The sequence below is a fragment of the Sarcophilus harrisii genome, chromosome 1 (assembly GCF_902635505.1).
Source record: "Sarcophilus harrisii chromosome 1, mSarHar1.11, whole genome shotgun sequence".
NCBI classification, from domain to species: Eukaryota; Metazoa; Chordata; class Mammalia; order Dasyuromorphia; family Dasyuridae; genus Sarcophilus; species Sarcophilus harrisii.
Window position 1 is genome coordinate 373008806 of NC_045426.1, and position 18750 is coordinate 373027555.

The following is an 18750-nucleotide window of genomic DNA, read 5'->3' on the forward strand; positions in this document are numbered from 1 at the left end:
CTGAGCTCAGAAAGAGATTTCACTATACCCCCCCTGTGCTGATCCTGCACAATTAGGTGCATTTCAGTGGAGGGCTCTTTTTTTCCAAAGCCATTTTATACTGGCTATTCTCAAAGGCAAGATACTATACTAGATAAACCATTGGTCTGGTACCACTGGGGCAATTCACTTATACCAATGGATTGAAATAACCTTGCTGGGAGATAAATGTGACTCCGAGTTTTAAGATAAATTCCCCCAAAAGCTGAACATAAAAATCCTTTAATTCATTTTTTTTTGGTATAAACAGAGAAATCAGAACATGTAAAGGCATCTGTCTCATTTATTTTATTGTCTACTCTAACAATTATTGAAAAACGAGGTCTGGCCTGGAGAAATTTGTAATCCCCCCAAAAAAACCAAACCAAAACAAAACTTTCCTATATATTCTTTTTCTTTGTTTCATTTCTTTACCTCTATCTTAGGTCCCTCCACCTTACACTAGAGAAATCTTTCTGGGTGATATATATATATATATATATATATATATATGTTTGAATATCTATTAAAATAACAAGATTTTTATACACACAAATAACTATACCCTTCTATCTCTTTATTTCTCTATTTATAAAGTAGTTATACAGTTATTTTTCAATTATGCTCAGTTCTTTGTGATCCCATTTGGGGTTTTCTTGGCAAAGATGCTGGAGTGGTTTTCCATTTTCTTCTCCAGTTTATTTTACAGATGAGAAAGCTGAGGCAAACAGGGTTAAGTAATGCCTAGGGTCAGACAGATATTAGTGTCTGAAGCCAAATTTAAACTCAGGAAGATAAGTCTTCCTGATTACAGATCTGCACTCTATCTACTGTACCATCTAGCTGATATACATGCTCATATGTATGTAAGAGGAGTGGATAATTTTCATAATAATTAGGACTATTTAAAAAAGCAGAATGGACTATCTCAGAAGGAAGTGAATTCCCAAACATGCTTATTGTAAAAGAGAGGCTTGTTCTGTCATAATTTATATCAGAGAGTCTCTAAAGGCCTTTTTAATTATTGTAGTCTGTGATTCTGAAGGACTGAATCGGGCCTTCCAAAATATGGATGTTGAGAAGTTGCATGTATGAAAGGCTGCATGAAGTGGGAGACATAAATAATGAGAGGAATTAGACTAGTATTTTCGAGGGACCATGATTAGGTAAGCAATCTAATTTGAACTGGAGGTTCAGATAGAACAACAGTAAGAGAGAAAGTTGGAGCTGCTGGTCAAACAGCCTAACATTCTGATATAAGGATAAAACAGTTTTTCAAGCTTTCTACCCCACCCCCACCCCAATACTTCTCTCCATTCCTACTGGAAGGACATAGTATTTGTTTATCTTAGGTTCAAGTGGCCTGATTGTGCAACCTCAAAGATAGTAAGGAAACAATGGAATTGACTGAAATACAGTTAAAGTGAATATAGATCAAAACAAAACAAAACAAAACAACCTATAGTGGAATTTACAGACCATATTTCTTTTCACCAGTGATAAATGGATTAGATTTTAAAAAATCAATTGAACAAGTACAAAATGTGAGATCTATTTTAACAGTAGTTCATGTGGAAGATGTTCATATGGAAGAAAAAGAAGGGGAATATTGGGATTTTGCTAGTTAACCATACCCCAGTGTGAACAGTGAAATAAATGCTAAACAGCTAAGGTTAACCAGGTAGTGTTAAGATCAAAAGATGTAATGGCTCCATTGCACTCTGTACTGGTCAGACCAGAATAGTGCCTGGAATTCTGGGTTTTATATATATATATATATATATATATATATATATATATATATATTTGGGGCAATTGCACCTACCCAAACTGACTACTCAGGAGTCACTCCAAATGATGTACAGAAAGAATTTATTAGAATCTCAAGAAGTGGATCATCCTGGCCTGTGAGCCCGAAAGGACAGCAAAGATACCCACAGGAGGAGAGTCATTCACTTGAAGATGCTTACAACTTTTATACATTTCAGACAAAGAACCCCCCAAATCCCACCCTCTATATGTTGTGATTGGTTACATAAACTTTTATCTCCCTATTTGGTCAGTGGAATGCAGTGAAAAAGGTGATATACAGCTTTGGCCACTTAATTCCTTCTTTGGACAATGGAATGTAGTCCAGGTCTCATCTAAAATCACGTGACTGGGGCCTATAGGCCTGAGCTACTTTAGTGAACATTCTCTGATCAATATGTGCTTAATCTGTAAGTTCTTCACATTTCCACACATATATATATATACGTGTACACATACATACATATATATATGTATGTATATATATATATTTTTTACTTGCCCAAATAATTTAATATTTTTATTTTCCTACAATCTTAGCAGTAGTTTTTTTTAAAACTTTTGAGTTCTAGATTCTCTATCTTATTTCTACCCTCAGCCCTCAATAAGAAAATACATGTGAAGCTAAACAAAACATTTCCATAAAAGTCATGTTGTGAAAGAAAACATAAATTTCCCTCCATTTAAAAAAAAAAAACACCTCAAGAAAAATAAAGTAAAAGAGGCAGAGACAGAAAAAGAGAGACACAGAGAGAGAGAGAGAGAGAGAGAAAGAGAAACAGAGACAGAGTCAGCGACACACTCAGAGAATGCTGTAATCTGTATTCAGATATAATCATTTCCTTTTCTATGTATAAATAAGATTTTTTTCATCAAAAGTCCTTCAAAGTAGTCATGGCTCATTGTATTGTTGAGAATAGAAATGTCATTCATAGCTGATCATCCCAGATTATTGCTATTATTTTGTCCACAGTATATTTCACTTTTCTTGAGTTCATGGAGGACTTTCCAGGTTTTTCTGAAAGCATCCTGCTCATTATTTCCCATAGAACATTAATATTCCATCATAATCACATACCACAATTTATTCAGCCTTTCCGAAATTGATGGGCATCCCCTCAATTTCCAATTTTTGGACCTGAGAAGATGTACATATGTTACTTATAAATCCTTTTCTTTTTTAATTAATTTAATTATTGCTTTATTTTTATTATTTTTAGTTTATTTCAAAAATATTTTTATGTTCATTTGTTTTTATATTTCCATTTTATTTTATATATTCATTTATTAATTTTTAAAATCTTTTTTGAGATTCATGCCTAATACTGGTATTGTTAGGTCAAAGGATATGAATGATTTTATAACCTTTTAGACATAGTTCATGTCCTGATTATTTATCAAATGGGGAATGGTTCTTATTTTTAAAAATAAATTTGACTCAGTTTGCTAGTCTTAAGAAATGAGGCCATCAGAAATGCATTTCAGGGGTTTTGTGCAGCTGTTTTCTTTCTTTCTTTCTTTTTTTTTATTTAATAGCCTTTTATTTACAGGTTATATGTATGAGTAACTTTACAGCACTAACAATTGCCAAACCTCTTGTTCCAATTTTTCACCTCTTACTCCCCACCCCCTCCCCCAGATGGCAGGATGACCAGTAGATGTTAAATATATTAAAATATAAATTAGATACACAATAAGTATACATGACCAAACTGTTATTTTGCTGTACAAAAAGAATCAGACTCTGAAATATTGTACAATTAGCTTGTGAAGGAAATCAAAAATGCAGGTGGGCATAAATATAAGGATTGGGAATTCAATGTAATGGTTTTTAGTCATCACCCAGAGTTCTTTCTCTGGGCGTAGCTAGTTCAGGTCATTACTACTCCATTGGAAATGATTTGGTTGATCTCATTGCTGAGTATGGCCAGGTCCCTCAGAACTGGTCATCATATAGTATTGTTGTTGAAGTATATAATGATCTCCTGGTCCTGCTCATTTCACTCAGCATCAGTTCGTGTAAGTCTCTCCAGGCCTTTCTGAAATCATCCTGTTGGTCATTTCTTACAGAACAATAATATTCCATAATATTCATATACCACAATTTATTCAGCCATTCTCCAACTGATGGGCATCCACTCAGTTTCCAGTTTCTAGCCACTACAAAGAGGGCTTGTGCAGCTGTTTTCAAAAATCCTTCTAAATACCTGATCACATACTCTTTTTTCTACCTTGGAGCTGTTTAAGAGTGCTTCTGCCCCACCATAGCAAGGACAAAGGAAAGAAGCAAAAAAGAACATGCAAAGAAAATATTGAGGAATTAAGGAAGGAAGCTTTTATTAAACACTTACTACATTCCAGGTATTGTAGTAAACACCAGGGGCACAGATATTAAAAAAGAGAAAAACATGACAGCACTTTCAACCAGAAGGAAGTGATCAGGAAGAACCTAGACAATTCAACAAGTCAGGTCTTGAAATAAGTAGGCATAACTAATCATAATTGAAGAACCAAAGACATTTAGTTTGGAAAAGAAGACATTTGGGCAGATGATGGGGATGGGGTGGCAGAGAGCAGGATAGTTCTGTTTAAGTCTGAAAGTTTTTTTTACACAAAAACAAACCTATTTTATGTGATCCATTGTTTGTTATGAGAGACAGATTTCTGTTTAATGTAAATAACACTTACAGTAGGAAATGTCCAGAAAGAAAAAGGGCTTTTTGGAAAGGCAGTGAACTTTTAATTATTTTTGGTATTCAAACAAGTTAGATGAATATTTTTTCCAGAATTCCTACAATATCAATCAATAAGCACTTATTTAGTGCCTTCTATGTGCTAAGTATTGTACTAAGTACTGGGATGGTTGCTTGGTTGTTAGTTGTTGTCCTTCAATCTTTAAGAGGACCAAAATGACATTGTTATGTTAGAGTTGATACAAAAAGAAGCCAAAGACAGTCCCTTCCCTCAAGGAACTTACAAAAAGAAAGTATGAGGAAACTTTCAATTGTCAAATCCTACTATCTGATGATTATGGTGTCCTTTGGCTGATTATTATGCTGCCCATTTTATGGAATGCAAAACTTTAGGACCACAAGTCAGAATGATTACTGAGGGCCAAGGTTACTGGGCACAAAAGGGACTATCTCTTTTGGTTTTAAACTTATTTCTCTGGCCAGATTACTGGGTCTGGCCAATAAACCTGAATATACTCTTATCTCCCCATTGTTCAAGATTCCTTTTGGGGAAAAGAAAAGGCAAAACAAAACAAGCCCTATTGATTATTTTATCAGTTTCTGGCAGATAAGAATTGGTGCTGACAGTAATTCAAAGTATTAGTGCTCTTGTGAGGCAATTTATTGTGCTCATGACAAAGAGATCCTGAGATACCACCAGGGATTTGGTAGGGTTTTTATTGTAAACCCAGGGGGTCAATGCAGTGGCTTGTTCTTTATATAAGACAGCTTGGGGCTGCAAGCATCAGCAACTATTATACTGAAATTTAAGAATGGGTTGAAATGCTCAATTTGTTCCCTGGTTTGGAGCAAAGCAACTAAAGTAAAAAAATAGGGAGTTGGACTAGGGAAGAGGTGAGCCCAAGGATCATAACTGTGAACTTCAGAATACTCAATATTAAAATAATCAGACCCTTTACATTCCTTTTTGACTCACAATCCAATTATCTATTTTACTTAATCACATCTTTTTCTGACAATATAAGTAAAATCTTATCATTTATTATCTTCCAGGGAAGTAATTTTAAAATGTAAAGTATTAACAATCATGAGTTATTAATATGATTATAGAGCACAGAACAGAACAGGAACATGAAATTGACAACCTTTCAGAGTTTAGACTCAGAAGATCCAGTTTTAATCTGTGACTATATTGCTTATTACATGTATGGTCTTGGGCAAAGTAAGCTGCTATGTCACAGAGGCAACTTGAAGGGAAGACAGGATTTGGAGCTGGAAGATCTGAGTTTCAAACCTAGTTCTTGTTTTTGGTGATTTAGTCATTTTCAGTTGTGTTCAATTCATTCTGACCCCATTTGGGTTTTTTGTGGGACAGAGATATTGGAGTGGTTTGGTATATCCTTTAGATTTTTACACATGAGGAAATAGAGGTAAGCAAGGTTAAGTGATTTACACAGGGTCACATAGCCAGTAAAAGTCTGAGGTCAGATTTGAAGTAAGGAAGATGAATCTTTCTGAATCAAGGGACACCACTTTATCTATTGACCCATTTAGCAGCCTTCAAACGTAGTTCTTTATTTGGTCAAGTTAGAATTAAGAGTGAATTATGTTTATTTGACCCAATTTTGGCTTTCATTTATATAGTACTTTCCAAAGTACACCATATACCATCTTATTTGATAATTCTCTCAATCCTGTAAGGTAGGATAGATTATTTTATTCTTATTTAAAAACTTCAAGAAAACGAGACTAACAGAGGACATGCAACTTTTCCAAATTAACAGTTATTTTTAAAGGATTGCTTTATTTATATTCTAAATTTTTCACATTACAATGATTTTTGTATATGACCTTTATCCAGTGACCACCTATTCATGACAAAGAAAAAGTTAAGCAAAATTGACAGTGATTGCATCTGAAATCAACTATGGCAAACTCATCCATAGTTTCCCACTTCTCTGCTGAAAGAAGAGATATGCTTTACTCATCTATTTTTCCATAGTCAAGACTATTTATTGCAGTTATTTAGCATTTAACTTTATTTTCATATAAATTTCATTTACCTTATGATAGTTATAACATATATTGTTTTTCTGGTCTGTTTCCTTCATTTTTTATCACTTTATATAAATCCTCCCATGTTTTCTAAATCCTTAAATTTCTTTTCTTAGACTGCAATGATATTCCATTGCAAATATATGCTACAATTTGTTTAGTGATTTCCCTAATCAATAAGCAGCTGCTTGGTAATTTTTTTGCCCACTACCATTATTTAGTTTTGTCATGTGGGGTCAAAAAATGTTGAGGTTATGGGGTGCAGTAAGACTCTTCCTATACCAGGCCACTAGAATGATGAGGTTAGCCATCAAATGATGAAGTGTGTGTGATATACTAAGAGGTAATATACCAAAGGTATATTAAGGTTAGGAGAAGGTAGTGCAAAAATTTTTTTGGCTTGGGCATCATCCAAATCAAGGGGCAAAGGTTTTATTCTGCTGCTAAGATCTGGCTAATTTAATAAGGGTTTTTAGTAAGGAAAGGGGTTTTAGCAATTAACAAGGTGGAAGACAAGTTCCTTAGTAGTAAGCAAGAGGAAGATACCATTAAGGGGAAGACTCTATGAGGTAGGATTACATTATTGACTGGAAGGCTAAATTCACAAGTTCTGCCATAATAGGGTGTAGCCATTATCTTGTGGCCTAACCCTGAAAGGGATTTAGCATCCTACAAAGAGTTACCTAGGGGACAGAGGCAGGAGTAGACAGTACTTTGCCTAAACTCTTTCTGGATTTCCTTAGAATCAACACTAGAATTTGGTGGAGTGACAGAACCCACAAATATTTTCAAGGCAATAAATTTCCAGCAGAAAATCTCTTGGAAGTTCTTCAGGAAAGTTTGTCTCAATCAGGCAGAAAAGCACATGGCCTAGTGCAGATGCAGTACAGGGAGCACCAAGGTGGAGATACTCTGCAGAGAAATATAGTAGGAGACTTTTAGCCAATATGTAGCAGTATTGGCTACTCTGTCCTGGTTCAGAAACCAGTAGATAAGCAGATTATCTCTGAGACCTTCAACACAACTACAGAAGGCAAATAGTGAGTCCCAAAACCTCAACCGTTAGGTCTTGGCCATGCCCACCCAGCAAAAAGAGGAAACAGACAGCATCACCAGCCCTAAGGCAGCATAAAACTCTTCACCCTGTATAGGAAGCCCTCAGGACAATCATCCCTGGGCTCTAGGAGCAGATCTCAACCTTCAAAAATGAGCAAGAAAAGCCAAAAAGAGTTCTAACCATAGATAGCTGTTATGGAAATGGAAGAAGAGAATTCAACCCTGAGGACACTAAGGGCAAAATGTCTCCAGCTAAAGTTTCAAAGAGGAATGCAAGTTGGTCTCCAACTCAAGAGACTCTTAAAATAATTCAAAAAGAATCTTTAAAAGAGAGTTAGAAGAAAAGTGGGAAAAGAAAATGAGAGCTTGCAGGAGTTTGGGAAAGAAAACACAGAAATTAATTGAAGGAAACAACTCCTTAAAAATGCATTTGGTGAAATGGAAAAAGAAAACAAGTCCTTGAAAATTAGAATTGGTGAAATGCAACAACAAAAAAATCTAATGAATAAAACAATTTCTTTAAAAGTTCAATTGGTTCAAATGCAAAAGGAAAGAAAGGTAAATGAAGAAAATGATTTACTAAAAATTAGAATTGGACAAATAGAAGTGAATGACTCAATGGATCAGTCAAATAATAGCAAAAAAAAAAATGAAAAATTAGAAGAAAATGTAAAATACCTCATTGGAAAAAAAAAACAAATAGGAAAATAGATCTAAGTGAGATGATCTAAGAATTATTCGACCACTTGAAAACCACAATGAAAAAAAAGAGTCTGGACATCATCTTTTTAGAAATCATCAAGGAAAACTGCCCTAGCATTTTAAAACAAGAGGGTAAAATAGCTATTGAAAAAAATCTTCTTGCCACCTTCTGAGAAAGACCCCAAAATGAAAACTCCAAGGAATATTGAAGCTAAATTCCAGGATTATCAGAATAAGGAGACAATACTACAAGCAGCCACGGGAAAAAAAAAAAGAATTTAAATATCAAGGAATCACAATCAGAATTATCCATGACTTAGTAGCTTCCACTTTAAAAAGGATCGAAGGGCCTGGAATATGGTATTCCAGAGAGTAAAGGAACTTTGGATTGCAACCAAGAATCTACTATCCAGAAAAACTAAACATTATCTTTCAGGGAAAAAATATGGACATTCAATGAAATAGGGGATTTTCAATTATTTTTGATGAAAAGACCAGAGCTGAATAGAAAATTTGATCTTTAAATACAAAACTCAAGAGAAGAATTAAGAAAGTAAAAAGGGAAAAAAAAAAAACATGTTTTTTAAAGGTTAAAATTATTTATATCCCTACATGGAAAGATGATATGTATAACTCTTGAACATTGTATCTTTGTTAATACTTAGAGGAAGTAGTATAAATTGACTTTAATGAGACGATTTTTAAAAAAAATAGGGGTGGGAAAGGGATTGTATTAGTAAAAGGAAAGGGGAGGTAAAATGGAGTAAATCACATCATGTGAAGAGGCAAAAAAAGATCTGTTATAGTTGAGGGAAAGATAGAAGGGGAATGAGCTTTGTTGGAACCTTAATCTCATCAGATTTGGCTGCAAGAGGGAATATCATACATAATTAGTTTGATATAGAATTTGTCTCACATTATAGGAAAGAAGAAGGGGAAAGGGGAAAGAAAAGTGGGTGGTTAAAAGAATAGAAGGGGAAAGGGATAAGAAAAAGGGGAGGGGCTGCAGAAAAGAGGGAGGGGCTGCAAATAAGGAGAGCAGACTGAGGGAGGTGGTGGTCAGAAGCAAAACACTGGTGATGAGGGAAAGGGAAAAAGGAAAGACAAAAATATAATTTGGTGAAAATAAGATGATGGGAAATACAGAGTTAATAATTTTAACTATGAATGCAAATGGAATGAACTCTGCTATAAAACAGAAGTGGATAGCAGAGTGAATTAAAAATCAGAATCCTACAATATGTTGTTTACAAGAAACACATTTAAAACAGAGTGATACATTCAGTGTAAAAGTAAAAGGCTAGAGCAGAATCTATTTATTATATTTCAGCTGACGTAAAAAAAAAAAAAAAAGCAAGGTTATCCTAAACTCAGATCAAATAAAAGCAAAAATAGATCTAATTAAAACAGATAAAGAAGGAAACTACATCTTGCTAAAGGGAACCATACAAAATGTAGCATTATTAATACTAGACATATATGCACCAAGTGGTATAACATCCAAATTCCTAGAGGAGAAGGTAAGAGAGTTACAAGAAGAAATAGATAGCAAAACTATACTAGTAGGGAATCTCAATCTCCCTCTATCAGGACAGGATAAATCAAACTACAAAATAAACAAGAAAGAATTTAAGAGGTAAATAGAATTTTAGAAAAGTTAGGTATGGTAGACCTTTGGAGAAATTTGAATGGAGACAGAAAGGAATTTAATTTTTTCTTAGTGGTGGATGGAACCTCTACAAAAATTGCCTATGTATTAAGGCAAAAACCCCTCAAAATCAAATGCAAAAAGACAGAAATCTTTTCAGATTGTGATGCAACAAGAGATACATGTAATAAAGGATCAGGGAATAATAAACCTAAAATTGATTAGAAACTAAATAATCCCAAATAACAAACAACAAACCATAGAAACAATAAACAATTTTATTCAAGAAAATGACAACAATGAGACAACATACCAAAATTTATGGGATTCAGTCAAAGCAGTTCTTAAGAGAAGTTTTCTCTAGATGCTTAAGGGAAATATTTCTAGATACTTATTTGAATAAAATAAAGAGAAAATCAATGAATTGAGTATGCTATTTTAAAAGCTAGAAAAAGGACAAATTAAAAGCCTCCAATTAAATACTGAATTTGAAATTCTGAAAATAAAAAGAAAGATGAATAAAATTGAAAGTAAGAAAACAATTGAGCTAATAAACAAAATTTAGAGTTGGTTTTATGAAAGAGTTAGCTTATAAGGAGGAGAAAGATGCTGTTACTCAAGAATAATGCCATTTCTTAAGAATTAGGAAAAATCTACAATACAAGATCTTTTATAGGAGAAATATTTTTTTCAGGAGTTTTGATATCATAAACTTGGCTTTCTGATGGGGTATAACGAAGGTGGGGTTTTCTAGAAACCCTGTACCTGGAATGGGACTGTAATCAAATTTCCACTTGAAAAAAAAGTCTGTTTAAGGACAAAGGCCCACTTAAGGCTGAGAGAATCCCAACTCTGCAGTTCCCTGCTTGCTTGGAGTATTATAATCCTATCAGTGCTTTTGGCTTTCTTTGCCACCCAGGACTTACTTCTGGAAAGGTGAATTAATGCAATTTTTTGTGAGCCCTGAATTATGACTTAGATATGGGAAGGTTTGGAGTCCATAACAGTGTCTGGGCAATGATTTTTGGTCCTTTTGACTCTAGGGGCCTGTGCTCTATACATTACACCCTCTAGTTGTACCCATCCAACAAATTTGGGAAAGGAAAAATAATTTTTAGAGAGCCTACTATGTGCTAGGAAGCATATTTAATCCTTTACAATTATCTTGTTTGATCCTTACAATAAGCCTGAAATATAGATGCAATTATACTCATTTTATACATTTGGAAACTGAAACAGGTGAAGTGACATGCCTCAGTCACACAGCTAGTAAGAGTCTGAGGCTGGATTTAAACTTAGATATTTCTAAATGTAGATCTAGCACTATATTTAATGTATTGTCTATCTGCCTGTCATCTAGGAGAAAAAGTAATTGGGTAGGGGCCCTGAGAAAGCTGAAAAAACTACCTGCTAGTGATAAAAATGATGTGATGCTCACTTGCACAGGCTCAATAATCTTCACAAAAAGGAGTAGATTTGTTTTTACTGGAGTAGATTGGTCGGATTTTTATTTTCCATCCTTTCTACTCAGACTCTCAGACTGTATGTTTCACATACATAACTTCTTTGACGCTGCAAGGTTATTTATGAAAGATAGTGTGGTACAGTGGATAGAACAGACCTGGAATTTTTTAAACTGGGTATGAATCATGTTCTTACAGTATCCATGTGATTATCAGTGAGTTATTTAACATCAGATAAGCTTATAAGCTCATTGGTTCTGTACTTGTAGACTTTTAGTCAACGGGAATTCATTTTCTTCTGAAATAGTCCACTCTGCTTTTTTTTTTTTTTTTTTTTTTTTTAGAAAGTCCTATATTTTTATAAAAATTAATTTCTATATATATATATATATATATATATATATATATATATATATATATCAGCTGGATGTTGCTGTAGTACAGATCTGGAGTCAGAAAGACTCATCCTCCTGAGCTCAAATCTGGCCTCAGACACTTCCTGGCCAAACTTTGGCCAACTTACTGGAGTGGTCTAATAGCTCTATACTCTGAGCAGATAAGCTAACTGGCATAGTTTTATCAGCCAAGGCATTTCTAAATTCAGTACTCTAACTTATGAGCTTTGAGGTCATATATTAAAATGATACAAGCATTCTCTCCTTGTCTAAGTGTATCCCTGGTAATAAGTTAGACATTTAGATCTATAAAATAGGTATAGGAGGATGCTGGGTGACGATTTAATGACCTGACATATTTACTGCATCTTTACAAGTGGTTTACTAACTACATGGGATAAGTTAGGATGCAAGGAAAATTTTGCCCAATAGCAATGCTGAACATATTTGGTTTTTATAATTCTATTTCAATAACTTTATTGGAAGGATCAAGTATAGATATGTTACCATAGCTAACAAGCATCTTTAAGTTTTATTACAGGGGAATTGTTAAACTCAATGATTCCTTTTGTCTAAAACTATTAGGATGTTTGGTCTAGTTTTGTATGTATTCACTTCCTAGAATTACCTGACCAAATAATTGAGGTAATTTCCATTCGGCTCTTTATTTTATTGCTTCAGAGATACATTCCCTGAATTTAGACATTTTCAGTACCTAGATAAGAGAATGAATAACCTATAGTATTGAAGCTCTCATGTAGCACCAACCTGTTACAGTGCAGCAAACTAATGTATGAATGTATGTGTGCATATGTAGGTATTTATGTATATGTACATAAATGTAACATAAAAATAGTACTTAAGACCCCTCCTCTCCAAAATCAGTAGATGATCAACATAATCAAAAAAGTCTGAAAATATACACACATACATTTATACATATATATGGATAGTTTCCTGGACTAGGGATATTGAGAGAAATTATAATGATGTAAAATCAATAAAATGTTATTTTAAAAATGAGAATTGAAAGAAAACCGGACTTGGAGTCAAAAAGCATAACTCTGAATCTTGGCTATTTCACTTAGATATGATGATGGAGAAATTGTTTTTGTTTCTTTGGGCTTTGTTGTCCTTCATATGTAAAATGGGAATAGTAATATTTAATCTGTTGGGAATACAATATTCAATAACCATAAAGTCTTGAGTTATTATAATAAGTATCTAGTCCAAAGTCATTTTCTTTGATAAAAATAACTGGATAATTTTAAGCTTCATTTTTCCTTGAGGCTCAAGGAATTTAAAATTTCCCATTTAACATAAGAAAATTATTCTTAACTATGGTAACATATCTTTGTCTTGTCATGGCAATAACATAATAACATTTAGAACTCTAAAAACTGATTATGTGATGTGTCTATATTATTGGCCAGGCCATTTTCTTTGATCAAATTAATTAGGTATCAAGTTGCATGGGATTTTGAGCTAGAAATAAAGCTAGAGATGATCAAGTCTAACAGGCATTTTAGAGTTGAAAAACCTAGGAGAGTTCAAATAAATTGCCCAGTTTCAGAGAGGTGATAAATACCTGAGAATTTGCTTGTTTCCTTTTTGATGCTGAGCTGTATCTTCATAGGGCAATATAGTAAGCTTATCATAATATGTGGAAAGTAAAGCAATATATAATGAAAAAAGAAGATAAGACCCAGAGTCAAGGATCCTGGGTTCAATTCCCAGTTGGGCTATTTTCTGGCAATGTGACAAGAAGTCAGCCCCACTTTCAATATCTCATTTTCTTAACTTGTAAAATAAAATATTGGGATTAGATGATTCCTCAGTTCATTTCCAGCAGTTAATTCCATGATCCTATGACCCTTATTGGTGTACCTAATAGGGAGATAGATGTAGCCACAATACCAATAGACATTTGGGATGATTCTTGCATCATGTCTGTATGAGGCACCATCCTAAAGGTCACATTATGTATGGGAGAATCATCTGGGAGAAAAAAAGGAGATCCTTGATAATTTCAGTTTACCTGGTTAAAGAGTCTCAGGAAAACTAGAATTTCAACATCACATAAAAGAAATCAGCAACACAAGATACATAGTACACTCAGTTAGCAGATCTTCCATATGTACAAAGGAATGCCTAGGTCCCATCTCACTACCCTGTGCTATTGCTAATTCTCCACATGAATTCTAAACAAGGAGCTCAAACAATCTCCTGTGAAGAAAACAGAAATAAACAAATTGCCACCCATATTTCATTAGAGAAATATATTCCTCTAACTTCATAGGATTATATGTAATGTCAAAGTCTAAGAGCTGTAAAGCAAGTTTAATGGAACTGTGGAAATAAAATTCAGAGCTCCTTATTTCATCTTTAGATAAAATTCTTTTCTGTTATTTTCCTCAAAGATTAGTGAGGTAGTCCTTCATCAAAATAAGTTTCTATATGCTTCCCATAATGAAAGACATTTCAATGAAAATTCTTTTAATTTTGTGCATATATGGCCAGGTCAACCCAGAATGTTTGGGATATTTATTTCCTTCTTTTAACAAGCTTGTTTTTGAAATGAAATAAAACAAAGCAAAAGACAACAATTAACAAGCATCTAGAAACCTATCAGACACTGTTGAAATTATTGTTATTTATTTTTCTCTTTTTTCTTTCCAAGATAAGAATCTACGACCATTTGTCAGAGTTGGAAATCAGAATCATCTGGATATATCTCTTGCTATAAATTGATCTTTTATCATGATTGGAATGAAGTTTTACCTGAATATCTGTTGTGAATCTATCACATACTAATTACATAGAAATCTCTTTAAGAGCTGTTTCATTTTCTTTTGTCTATCTCCCTGGTATCTAGCACACAATGTTGGGCACATAGTAGAGTGTTCAGAAATGTTGACTGATAGATTAATAATACTTTCAGTGCACTGAGACTTAAGAAGGAAGATATGATTTCTGTCTTTAAAGTTAATACTAGGACTACTTCTTAAAAATGGACTTTTGAAAAGAAGGCAAAGACACAAGGAATATAGCAAAGTTATGTGACTAAAATGCAAACTGTACTGTTCTTACCAGAGATTAGAGGGAGGCAAAGATGAGTTAGTTCTAGTTGGATATGTCTTTTGTATGTCTTTTGTTGTCTTTTATTTAAAAGATGCTGTCTTTCATTTATTCCCCCACTTCAATCTCAATTGAAAGCATAGAGAAGAAAATGATATTAAAAGAAAAAAGAAGAAAATTCATGTGAGCATTGGAATGACTATTGGTATAGTATTCCTACCTTACAGGATTGTTATGAGGATTAAATGAGATAAGGAGGTACTTCATAAACTGTAAAGTGCTGTAAAAATGTAAGGTATAATTTTATAGCCTTTGTGAATGGCAGGTAATAAACTATAGTGTGACCTATTCTTTCTCCTGATTTGTGATCCTTGAAGTAAAATTATGAAATTGGCAACACTGGACATTGGTTCCTTTTTCTCTTGTCCTCTCCTCTTTCTTTTCAGTGCATACTACCTTTATTTCTTTTATATGTGTGTGTGTATACACACATACATGTATATATAAGATATGTATTACATATATATTACACATATACAATTTGCAACATATATTATATATAATATACATATATAATTTATGTGTGTATATATATCTCTCGCTATAATTTGTAACATTGTCTTTCTCCCTCCCTTTACTTCCCATCCACTGAGGGGGCAAGCAAAATTATATCAGTTATATATGTGAAATCATATAAAACATAATTCCACATTAGTCATATTACAAAAAGCAAGAGAATAATGAAATTATACTTAATTTTGTCCTCAAAGTCATCAGTTTTCTCTCTAGAGGTAAATAGCATTTTTCCATCATGAGTATCTCTTTTACCAAACTATTAGTTTTATTTGTTACATCACTCATTTCTTTCCCAGTTTTTCTTTTACCACTCATCTCTTTTTTTTTAAACTCAGAAATTCTTTTTGGACTTGGATTTAATTAACATTTTTAATGCTTTGCTTATAGCTATTTCATATTGTTGTCTTTTGAGTTTATAACTTCATATTCCCTGCCACTATAATAACTTTTTTATAGTCAAGCTTTTTCTTATTATTGTTGTTTATTTGTTTGTTTGCTCATGTTTCCAGGTTATTTATTGTATTTGAACTTAATATTAAAGTTGGATTCTGCTAACTTGGTATGAGGGTCTGTTCCAAGCTTCAGACTTTTTTCATGTTGCTGTATTCAAAGCTAGTTCTGGAGGTTTACTAGTTTTCAGGGCTTCCAAGATGGTATGATATTGGGAGAAGTTGGGTTATTCCTCTCCTGGTCTCTAATCTGGTATTTGCTCAAGCAGGACCCCTGCTCTTCTGTAGCTTCAAGTTCTTTCCCCAGTATCACATACCTCTAATAACAACTTTCTAATTTGCTTTAGGCTAGAAAAATTGCCTCACTGACTTTTTGTTTGCCCTGCCATTCAAAAATTTGATTTGAGGAATTTATCTTAAAATTGTTTGGAAGGGAATGTTGGGAGAATTCTCCTGGGTTCTTGCTTATGTATACTTTGTCCATTTTGGCTCTACCCTTTCTATTCACCTCTTTCTTCACAATCCAAGGCTTTCAATATTGTTAAATTTATAGATATTTGTCTACTCTCAGTATAGCATTTCTAATACTAATTAACAACTTAATGACCCTACTAGAAATATTTTGTTTTTAAAAGGAAATCTTGGAGAGTGTAACTCAAAACTTTTAACAATGGATTTTCAGGACTAGTTAGTAGGGTAGTTACTTTATTAGGAAAAAAATACCCTAGTAGCTACCTCCCTCCCATCCTCCTATACACATGTACTCTATCCATGCATAATGCTAATCATTACAGAACAGATGGAAAAGTTCATTTGAATGAATGCTACCAACAATAATTAATTCAAATTTATAAGGTACAGGAAACTGTATCTCCAAAATAACTCTGTGAGGATATAGAACATATATTATTGTCCCTATTTTACATATAGGGAAACTGAGACACAGAGGGGATCACTTACTTTCCCCAAAGCAAACAGCAAGACATCCAATTTAGACAAAGGCATTCTGATTGTAAGTCCTGGCTGATTTCTAATACACCACTCTGTCTTTCAAGAGTATCAACTTTTAAGAGCAAAGAATTGCAATCCCCACCTCCACCTCCCACCCCCACCACATACTAAGTCAAGCATGGAGCCTTTTGGGTCTTTCTTCTCATTACAGCTTAACAAGAGAGTCAAAGTTACTTTGTTAAAAATTTTTTAAAAGCCTCATGGAAATTCCATGTGACTTGCCACATTCTTCCTTGGTCAGAATTCATTTTCTTCCATACCTATTTTTGATTTCAATTAAAAAAAAAGACAGCTTACTTAATCTTTACCACAAACTGATATGGTGTATACCTGAGTGAACTGGACAATTTTCCTTATAAATTATGTATAAAATCCACAACTGCTGCCTCTCACTCTCTTAGAAACTCAAAAGAAAATTCAATTTCTCTTAGCTTATTTTTTTCATGGTTCTTGGGATATTCATTTCAGATTTTCCACTCATTTTTATAAATGTCTTATTTATTCAAGCTCTTCATAGAGGAAAGTAATGCTGTGCTTTGCTGATTTTATTATTCTGGACAGGTTACAATATCTTCTCAGAAACCAACATGTTAATTGATTTTAAAGTTTCTATAAGTATGTGTCATGCCTTCTTATTTCACATTCAAGAGTCCATATGGTTGAGTGGGATGAATACTGCCCAGGAGGAAGTGAATTCTAGGAAAAGATAGGATTCTATTCCTCCTTCCTTTATGCTTCCCACAGTTGAAGATAACACAGAGAACTGTTTCATTTACAAAATTTACTTTGACCTTCTGAATGCAGGGGGTCAGATCAAAATAAACATCTTTTTGCCTGGCAGTTAAGTACTCCCAATGAAGCCCACAAACCTACTCCTTCATGCTTACTTACATTACTTCTTATCAAACATTCTGTCTTCTGTCTAGCTAGGACTGCTAGCTGTTCCCTGATCTGGGGCTGGGTACTCTTCCAATGTACAGTAATTCATGAAGCTGCCCAAAGCACACTCTTCTCATTGCTGATATTATTCTCTTCATTGTATCTTCATTTCCTCTATGAAATGTTTATTGGTCCACTCAGCTGAAAGCAATCTTGCTCTTCTCAGACTTTTAAGGAGAATTTTATTTGAGTCTTCCTTCATTCCTCTCATACTCAATTTTATATCTTATATGTGGACATACTACATATTTCCCCATTCTTTATTGATTTGTAGATAGTCCATATTTTCCTAGGCCCTGTCCTTAGGTTCCCCTTCTTTCCATTATGATTATTGATGGCAAAGTTTGGGTAATATTGTATCTTTGATTCTTTAGCATTAAGAAGAATAATTTATATGTTTTAGGCAATTAAAAATTGTTAAGTTGAATTGAACTGAATCAAATGGTCTCTTGAGTTCCTTCCTAGTTCATATGACAATTATTCTTCTAAGAGACATAAAATTATAGTACTAAAATGGATGTCAGTGGTCATCTAGTATAGGTCATTATTGGGTAGTGAAGGAATTGTCCTTTTCCTTTTTCTTGAAGAGCCCACAGTGAAGGGGAATCTATTATTTCTTCATTTAGACTATTTAGTTTGAATAGTTTCAAGTGTTAGGAAATTTTGTCTTATATCCATTATGTGTCATTTACCTTTTTGAAACTTTCATTGTTTCTAATTTTTAACCCTCTAGAATATTAATATCATTTCTAAAAGACGGTATTACACTTAAACACAATATTCTAGATATGATCAGACAAATATAGAGGAAACTATATTACCTGGATAATATATCTTTTTAAAATTGCAACCCCAAGA